Source organism: Triticum dicoccoides, chromosome 2A, assembly GCF_002162155.2.
Source record: "Triticum dicoccoides isolate Atlit2015 ecotype Zavitan chromosome 2A, WEW_v2.0, whole genome shotgun sequence".
NCBI lineage: Eukaryota > Viridiplantae > Streptophyta > Magnoliopsida > Poales > Poaceae > Triticum > Triticum dicoccoides.
This window is the reverse complement of record NC_041382.1, coordinates 726,646,232-726,656,554: the sequence shown is the minus strand read 5'-3', so window position 1 is coordinate 726,656,554 and position 10,323 is coordinate 726,646,232. Positions and strand designations below refer to the sequence as shown.

Sequence of the window (10,323 nt, the reverse complement as noted above, 5' to 3'; positions counted from 1 at the left end):
TCGGAAAAGGTTATCAACATTTTTATTTCCCAAGCAACAGTAGTTCGACATGAGTTGCAATGGTCATAACAAAGGTCTATGTATTATTAAGCTGAGTTGGAAGAATAGACTACTTATTAGGCAGACAACACATTACCTACAGTTCATTAAGAAGTTCCATGCACAAAGAACAGAACAGCCTCAAGATTAAGCTGCTTGAAAAGTTCCACTATATTGAGAATTTGAGATGCAATACCGTTTAATGCTCTATGAGAAACACAAGCTACTCAATTATTAGGCATGTGAACAGGATCTGATGAATACAGCATGCAAAATTAGCTGACATATTGAGTTATTACTACTGATATCAGGATAAATCCCCCAACAATGCAGTGCTCTCACCTACACCATGTAGGAAGGTGTAGGAGGGCATGAATACTCAGTATCCCATGTCAAGACTGAAAAGTGGTTTCAGGCATAGAAAGGAATGCTCATGAAAATAGGCCAGCACAATAAAATAGTAGATAATTATCCCAGAACGATAGATAAGTGCCATAATTTCGAAGCAGATTGAAGCTGGTCATATTTGTAGAATTTATTGCTATGGAGAGTTAGATCTCGAAGTAAAGATGAACCATGACCCTGCAAACCAAAAGGAACCGAGTTAGAGTGGATAAGGTAATTGTATGACAGAACAGCACAAGATTCACACTGCAAATCAACAATCACTCATCATCCAAGCCAAATTAAATGGATTACAAATCATTAGCTTTTTCCTTAAATACGTAAGAGCAAGCCTGTAGCATATGGAAAACTGGTGTTGTATCAGGTCTGAATTTGGGCGCCAAATGGTCAGAAATACACTAGAATATAAAGATATTTATGAATTCTTTCTTTAGAATCAGGCACATAACAGAATTAACCATTTTGGTTTCTTTGTCCCTAAGCCACATGAATGCAATGCGACCCATTATGTTTAGAAAAAATTGAGAACAGTGATAAAAGAAGCGGCAAACCCCTCAATGGCCCCTGCAGTCTGAAGGCTGCAGCATTCTCACTTGGAAAACGGGGCTGGCAGAAACAAACGTGCCGTGGGGACTAAGCATTCATTTAAAAATGGTTTGGAAAACTAACATTCTTAAAAATTCAGTATTAAATGTGTCGTTAATAAGGTCGCAGGTCAAATGATGAGGTACCTTTATTTGAGTGATGAAGCTAGCCCGGCAATAGGTCAAATGCAAGCAGACTTGGTACAGAATGATCAAACCCAGTCGAATTTCCAAAGTCCCGGTTCGCGGTGATGGCAGTGGCGGGTTCAGATGGAACTGCCATAAGGCTTGGTAGCGCAGGATCACGATTTTCTGGAAGTTGTAAAACTAGTAAGAGAAAGGAGAAACGGGCACTGAACCATTTGGTCGAACATGTAGCAGGCACCCGCCGGCCCAGAGACGGATAAGCAGAGGCAGGTCGCGTCACGTCGGCGCGTAGGCGCAGCCGCGGAAGGAAGGCGGAGGGGGCGTGGAGGGGATCTCAGCGAAGCGGTGGCGATGCTCACGGCGGAGAACCGCGCTCGGAAGCGGGAGGGCGGACGCCGCGACACGGTCGAGAGGCCGGAGGGCTTGGGCGCGGAGGAGGAGTTCGCCGTCAGGCCGGAGGGGTAGGCCGGCCCGGTGCCACGGCCCGAGGAGACCACCGATGGGATGGCGGGAGCAGGGGAGGGTGCGCTTGGAGTGCCTGTAATGGCGGAACCAGCTGGAACCCCCGCAGCTGCGTCCCCTGTTTTTTTTTTTAAGTTATACTCCGTATTAAACAGTGTCAGCACTAAAGAGTCTGGAAAATGGCCAATCCATACGCAGAAGTGTGCGCAGCAACATTACATGATCTTGGACAAATGCCTGATTTAACCACATCAAAAGCTACTCCTAACTGGCACTGTATTTCCTAAATTGTAAGTAATCTTCAGTTGAAATCACCTGCTTCAGCACCACAGCGTCTGTCTTCAACATGACTTGATTGCATCCCATTCTTGCAGCAGCATTTATAGCATGCAACATGGCCAGAGCTTCGGCGTGTAGAGCACTGGAGATGTGTTCCAAATTCCATGTTCCTGCAGTTGTGTGCCCTATTTTAACCGTTTGGTCGGTTAAAAAATGATCTTAGCATCAGAAAACTAGCTGTGAGGTTTTTCTTGATAAAATCCCGACATAACAGAAATGTAGCTTTCCATATAAAATGCATACACACAATTTGACATCGCAAACTTGAAAAAAAAATCACTTCGGAATTTGGTGTCATTTTTAAGTTCCCTCGTAAATCACCATTCTTATGACCGGTTGATATATCATCGTTATCTAACTCATCTTACTAATGCCAAAACGAAGCACGAAAATGAAGATGGCGAGAGCTCCATCCCTGCCCATCCAAGAAAAAATGAAGAAGCCATGGACCGTGTGGTCAATCCATAACATGTTGTAGGTGGTCAATCTATCAACAACTATAAGTCGTCCGCCCTTCCACTTCCGAGTATCGTCCTCCGCCTTGACGATCGCCACCACTAAGAGTCGACCAGGAGCTTGGCACATTGACATGATCGGAGGTCACGCCGCCCTGCAACACACTGACCAAGGGGACGGACGTGGGTAGAAGAAAGAGCTTGTGGGTGCAAATCTATCGGTGTCTTGTTATAACTAACAACGCGGGGGCAGAAGGATAGGGGCAATGCAAAGTGGTTTCTAATGGCGAGACTGCGTAACGGTGAGGAACCCAACATCCACCCTTTCATCAACATTGGTAAGTAAAGCCATGTAGGATTCACTTATTCATGTCGTAGCGGATACCAAACCCAATATGACCGCGGGACCCATAACCAGCTAAATATCTCTGCATCTCATACCGCCCACAACTTCACCCCAATATTTGTCATCCTTTCTCTCACCCCTTTCTCTCTTTCTCATGAGATCCGAAAATGACCGACTGGCAATGATACTAGTCGATGACATTGATGAGGAGTGAGGTTGAATTAGGCAGACACCCTAGCTCCCACGCCGACCGATGTCTGATCCATGGCAAACCAGGAACCACATCATTGCAACCTATCTGATCCACCACTGGGAGTGTCGCCACCTGCACGCAACAGCCGCCAGTACCACTCTGGTGACGATAAAAACCCACCTCCGCTAAACTCTCTCTGGATTGTTTTTTTAATTCAATATTTGTGTCGGACACTCATGGTGATTTTTTTAAGTTCCGTGCCAAGAACTTTAGTGGGATTTATTTGTACTTTTCGAATTATTTCACATAATTTGCATATGCATGTGCAAAAAAATTTGGAAATTTTTCTTATATTTGTTTTAGTTTTAGTAGTTTTTTATGTATATGGTATCAGAAATTTGTGGCAGAATAGTTGGAATTGGACTTCGCTTCAATAATCAGAAATTTTTCAGATTTAGTCCAGCCTGAACATTTATTTCAATATTCGCTAATCATATTTTTGTGTGAAAGCATGTTTCAATATTCAAACTACGGATTGTGAATTTTGTTTTTTTCCTTTGAAATAAAAATGTTAAGGAAACATGCAAAAAATTGTGATATGTGGTATATGTGAAGTTAGTGAAGACATATGTATTGAAATGAAGTTGAAGTGTGTGTTGCGTGCATATCATGGCCAAACTGCTTGCTTCTCATAAACAAGAAAACATACATGTGAAATAGTGAAATTTATGTTACTTGAAGTATTGGCTAGAACATAAATGAAATACTAATATGTGCTATTAATTAGTTACATAAGCATTTCAATACATGTAACTAAAAATGTTTTACAGAAAATGGGAAATATGTGTGATTGAAATTGGAATGTTTCTTCAATTTGTGCTTCTGAAATATATGTTTTTCACTCTAAATGCCTTTTCAATTTTTTTTTCTGAAATGCATGTTCACTCTAAATGGCTTATTCAATTTGTGTTGTTGAAATGTGTAGAAATGAAAGTGTCGACAAAAATGTTAGTGAATCTGAAATCATGTTTTTTAATAAATTGCAATTGGTCATGTGAAAAACTGAAATCGATCTTTTGAAATAATTGAAATCATCTATTTAAAAAAATGAAACGGGTTATTGAAATGCGTGAATATGATAGTGTTGATAAGGGTGTTACTGAAGCTGAAATCATTTTTTTAATTGATTGAAAATAAATGAAGTTGGTTGTTTGAAAAATTGAAATGAGTCTTCTTAGAAACCAAAATTGATATTTTGAACTAATCAAAATCAATCTTCAAACACAATGAAATGGGTTTGATAAGTTGAATGGTTATTTTGAAAATAATATGAACCATTTTTTAAATATAAATGAGTTTTTTCAAATAATTGAAACCGATATTTTTGAAACAGTTGAAATTGGTCTTTTGAAATAGTTGAAACCGATATTTTTGAAACAGTTGAAATTGGTCTTTTGAAATAATTGAAACCGATCTTTGAAAATAATTGAAACACCGGTTTTGTGAAATATGCAACCACTTTGAATGAGATAATTGAAATAATTATTTGGAAATAAGTGAAACCATCATGTTTTGAAGTAATGAAATATGAAATTTATTTTAGAAGTAGTTGTTATCACTTTTTGAAACATGGTATGTTTCTAATATAATTGAAATAGGTTAAGCCAATATTTTGAAATAATAGAATAGTCAAAACTACTATTTTGAATTAAGAAAAATAATCAAAGTCACTTCTTGGATAAAAGATAGTGGGATGAGAAAAATCTTCATGAGATGAGAGCGTGATGGGTCTCATACCAAAAAACAAATTGTGGCCTTGTGTGCCTCGGGAAGAGAAATAACTATTTTTTTGCAAAAAAAAGAGACTCAAATCTATTATAAAAGTTCACCAGAAGTACAAAGCACCAAAAAAATAATATGGATTACATTGAGGTCCTTGAATCACTAAACGATCATTATCTCCACCAGAACGAGCCACCGTCGTGCCGCTCTTATACCGAAGCCGGCCTGACCTTGTCAATGACAGCTGGGACTCCCTTAAGAACCAGTGCCCTAGAGTTGCATTCGTCAATATTATCTGTAGATCTTGACATCAAATCTCATTATCGCATTCGCACGACGAAAAATCCTAGCATCGGTGACCCGATGAGATGGCAGGAATGTATGTCAAAGCTTCGTCTAATCCTCTTCCCGACAGGTGGACTTGAGGAGGCTTGGAACCTGACCGAAAGACTGACTCGAAGGAGAAGCGTCGCCCTTATATGAGAACTAAAAACCCTAACTTTTTTTTTGCGAAAAACCTTTCAACCTATTCATCTTCAATCATGGCAGTACAACGAACGCCAGAAATAAAAATTACATCCAGATCCGTAAACCACCTAGCGACGACTACAAGCACCGAAGCGAGTCGAAGGCGCACCACCGTCATCACCTCTCCATCGCCAGAGCTGGGCACAACTTGTTGTAGTAGACAGTCGGAAAGTCGTCGTGCTAAGGCCCCATAGGACCAGCACCCCAGAACAGCAACCGCCGCCGATGAAAAATAACGTAGATCGAAAGGATCCAAATCGAAGACACACGAACGTAGATGAACAACGATGAGATCCGAGCAAATCCACCAAAGATAGATCTGCAGGCGAGAAACACGAACTCTAACTTTCTTTCTTGAAGGAGAAGGGAAAGACGGATCCCTGGCTCTAGGTCTATCATCGTCCGTTGGAATGGCAGGCAAAGGGGAAGCGAATCCACGGATTCGTATGGGAAAATCTATAGGAGAAAGGCTTTGGCCTAATCACGTTGCGGGCTCCCCGGCAAAAATCGGGAGGATGAAGACGTTGGCCTAATCACGTTGCGAGGAGGATGTCATGTCCCAAGGGTCATGGCCCTCTTCTTATCCAAGGCCTTCTCGATGGAATGGGCCGTGAGACTTGGGCTTGGCCCAGTTCCGTGAATAGGCGAATGGATTATAAAGGAGAAGCTAGACAGAGGAAGGGAGGGATGGATTTGTGAAACGTCTGAAGCTTCTCACCCCTTGCTCTCTGTTGGAAATATGCCCTAGAGGCAATAATAAAAGTATTATTATATTTCATTGTTCATGATAATTGTCTTTTATTCATGCTATAACTGTATTATCCGGAAATCGTAATACACGTGTGAATACATAGACCTCAATATGTCCCTAGTGAGCCTCTAGTTGACTAGCTCGTTGTGATCAACAGATAGTCATGATTTCCTGGCTATGGACATTGGATGTCATTGATAACGGGATCACATCATTAGGAGAATGATGTGATGGACAAGACCCAATCCTAAGCATAGCACAAAGGTCGTTTAGTTCGTTTGCTAGAGCTTTGCCAATGTCAAGTATCTCTTCCTTAGACCATGAGATCGTGTAACTCCCGGATACCGTAGGAGTGCCTTGGGTGTATCAAACGTCACAACGTAACTGGGTGACTATAAAGGTGCATTACAGGTATCTCCGAAAGTAACTGTTGGGTTGACACGGATCGAGACTGGGATTTGTCACTCCGTATGACGGAGAGGTATCTCTGGGCCCACTCGGTAATGCATCATCATAATGAGCTCAAGATGAACAAAGTGTTGGCCACGAGATCATGCATTACGGTACGAGTAAAGTGACTTGCCGGTAACGAGACTGAACAAGGTATTGGGATACCGACGATCGAGTCTCGGGCAAGTAACGTACCGATTGACAAAGGGAATTGTATACAGGGTTTGATCGAATCCTCGACATCATGGTTCATCCGATGACCACATCGAGAAGCATGTGGGAGCCAACATGGGTATCCAGATCCCGCTGTTGGTTATTGACCGGAGAACGTCTCGGTCATGTCTACATGTCTCCCGAACCCGTAGGGTCTACACACTTAAGGTTCGATGACGCTAGGGTTATAAAGGAAGTTTGTATGTGGTTACCGAATGTTGTTCGGAGTCCCGGATGAGATCCCGGACGTCACGAGGAGTTCCGGAATGGTCCGGAGGTAAAGATTTATATATGGGAAGTCCTATTTTGGCCACCGGAAAATGTTCGGGATTTTTCGGTATTGTACCGGGAAGGTTCTAGAAGGTTCCGGAGTGGGGCCCACCTACATGGGGGGACCCACATGAACGTGGGTAGTGGGGGCAAGGCCCCACACCCCTGGTCAAGGCGCACCAAGATCCCCCCTTAGAAGGAATAAGATCATATCCCGAAGGGATAAGATCAAGATCCCTAAAAAGGGGGGATAACAATCGGTGGGGAAGGAAATGATGGGATTTCTTTCCTCCCACCTTGGCCAACGCCCCAATGGACTTGGAGGGCAAGAAACCAGCCCCTCCACCCCTATATATAGTGGGGAGGCGCATGGGAGCTTAACACAAGCCAAGGTGCAGCCCCTCCCCTCCCCAACACCTCTCCTCCTCCGTATATGCTTGGCGAAGCCCTGTCGGAGTACTGCTGCACCAACTACACCACGCCGTCGTGCTGCCGTTGGAGCAATCTTCCTCAACCTCTCCTTCCCCCTTGCTGGATCAAGAAGGAGGAGACGTCTCCCGTCCCGTACGTGTGTTGAACGCGGAGGTGCTGTCCGTTCAGCACTTGGACATCGGTGATCCGAATCACGTTCGAGTACGACTCCATCATCACCATCCCCTTGGCTAGCTTCCGCTCGTGATCTACAAGTGGTATGTAGATGCAAACTCTCTCCCTTGACTCGTTGCTTAGATGAACTCATAGATGGATCTTGGTGAAACCGTAGGAAAATTTTTAATTTTCTGCAACGTTCCCCAACAGTGGCATCATGAGCTAGGTCTATGCGTAGTTCTCTTTGCACGAGTAGAACACAATTTTGTTGTGGGCGTGGATTTTGTCATATTACTTGCCTCTACTAGTGTTTTCTTGCTTCGGCGGTATTGTGGGATGAAGCGGCCCGGACCAACCTTACACGTACGCTTACGTGAGACCGGTTCCACCGACTGACATGCACTAGTTGCATAAGGTGGCTGGCGGGTGTCTGTCTCTCCCACTTTAGTTGGAGCGGATTCGATGAAAAGGGCCCTTATGAAGGGTAAATAGAAGTTGACAAAATCACGTTGTGGTTATTCGTAGGTAAGAAAACGTTCTTGCTAGAACCCAATTGCAGCCACGTAAAAGATGCAACAACAATTAGAGGACGTCTAACTTGTTTTTGCAGCGATTGATCATGTGATGTGATATGGCCAGAAGTTGTGATGAATGATGAATTGTGATGTATGAGATCATGTTCTTTGTAATAGGATTCACGACTTGCATGTCGATGAGTATGACAACCGGCAGGAGCCATAGGAGTTGTCTTTATTTTTTGTATGACCTGCGTGTCATTGAATAACGCCATGTAAACTACTTTACTTTATTGCTAAATGTTAGTCATAGAAGTAGAAGTAGTCGTTGGCGTGACAACTTCATGAAGACACGATGATGGAGATCATGGTGTCAAGCCGGTGACAAGATGATCATGGAGCCCCGAAGATGAAGATCAATGGAGCTATATGATATTGGCCATATCATGTCACAACTATATAATTGTGTTGGAAATATGACCTAGAGGCAATAATAAAAGTGTTATTATTATATTTCCTTGTTCATGATAATTGTCTTTTATTCATGCTATAACTGTATTATCCGGAAATCGTAATACACGTATGAATACATAGACCACAATATGTCCCTAGTGTGCCTCTAGTTGACTAGCTCGTTGTGATCAACGGATAGTCATGGTTTCCTGACTATGGACATTGGATGTCGTTGATAACGGGATCACATCATTAGGAGAATGATGTGATGGACAAGACCCAATCCTAAGCATAGCACAAAGATCGTGTAGTTCGTTTGCTAGAGCTTTGCCAATGTCAAGTATCTCTTCCTTTGACCATGAGATCGTGTAACTCCTGGATACCGTAGGAGTGCTTTGGGTGTATCAAACGTCACAACATAACTGGGTGACTATAAAGGTGCACTACGGGTATCTCCGAAAGTATCTATTGTTTTATGCGGATCGAGACTGGGATTTGTCACTCCGTGTAAACGGAGAGGTATCTCTGGGCCCACTCGGTAGGACATCATCATATGCGCAATGTGACCAAGGAGTTGATCACGGGATGATGTGTTACGGAACGAGTAAAGTGACTTGCCGGTAACGAGATTGAACAAGGTATTGGATACCGACGATCGAATCTCGGGCAAGTAACATACCGATAGACAAAGGGAATTGTATACGGGATTGATTAAGTCCTTGACATCGTGGTTCATCCGATGAGATCATCGTGGAACATGTGGGAGCCAACATGGGTATCCAGATCCCGCTGTTGGTTATTGACCGGAGAACGTCTCGGTCATGTCTGCATGTCTCCCGAACCCGTAGGGTCTACACACTTAAGGTTTGATGACGCTAGGGTTATAAAGGAAGTTTGTATGTGGTTACCGAATGTTGTTCGGAGTCCCGGATGAGATCCCGGACGTCACGAGGAGTTCCGGAATGGTCCGGAGGTAAAGATTTATATATGGGAAGTCCTATTTTGGCCACCGGAAAATGTTCGGGATTTTTCGGTATTGTACCGGGAAGGTTCTAGAAGGTTCCGGAGTGGGGCCCACCTGCATGGGGGGGCCCACATGAACGTGAGTAGTGGGGGAAAGGCCCCACACCCCTGGTCAAGGCGCACCAAGATCCCCCCTTAGAAGGAATAAGATCATATCCCGAAGGGATAAGATCAAGATCCCTAAAAAGGGGGGATAACAATCGGTGGGGAAGGAAATGATGGGATTTCTTTCCTCCCACCTTGGCCAACGCCCCAATGGACTTGGAGGGCAAGAAACCAGCCCCTCCACCCCTATATATAGTGGGGAGGCGCATGGGAGCTTAACACAAGCCAAGGCGCAGCCCCTCCCCTCCCCAACACCTCTCCTCCTCCGTATATGCTTGGCGAAGCCTTGTCGGAGTACTGCTGCACCAACTACACCACGCCGTCGTGCTGCCGTTGGAGCAATCTTCCTCAACCTCTCCTTCCCCCTTTCTGGATCAAGAAGGAGGAGACGTCTCCCGTCCCGTACGTGTGTTGAACGCGGAGGTGCTGTCCGTTCAGCACTTGGACATCGGTGATCCGAATCACGTTCGAGTACGACTCCATCATCACCATCCCCTTGGCTAGCTTCCGCTCGTGATCTACAAGTGGTATGTAGATGCAAACTCTCTCCCTTGACTCGTTGTTTAGATGAACTCATAGATGGATCTTGGTGAAACCGTAGGAAAAATTTTAATTTTCTGCAACGTTCCCCAACAGTGGCATCATGAGCTAGGTCTATGCGTAGTTCTCTTTGCA

General features: G+C 43.8%; 1 long non-coding RNA gene across 1 annotated transcript; it reads right to left on the bottom strand.

Annotated features, from left to right (window-relative positions):
• Positions 1-296: 296 nt before the first annotated feature.
• LOC119352095 lies at positions 297-1,763 on the bottom strand. Its single transcript, XR_005170111.1, has 2 exons — positions 1,176-1,763; positions 297-621 (listed from the first exon to the last, which is right to left on the bottom strand). It is a non-coding gene; the product is annotated as an uncharacterized LOC119352095 (long non-coding RNA).
• Positions 1,764-10,323: the final 8,560 nt, after the last annotated feature.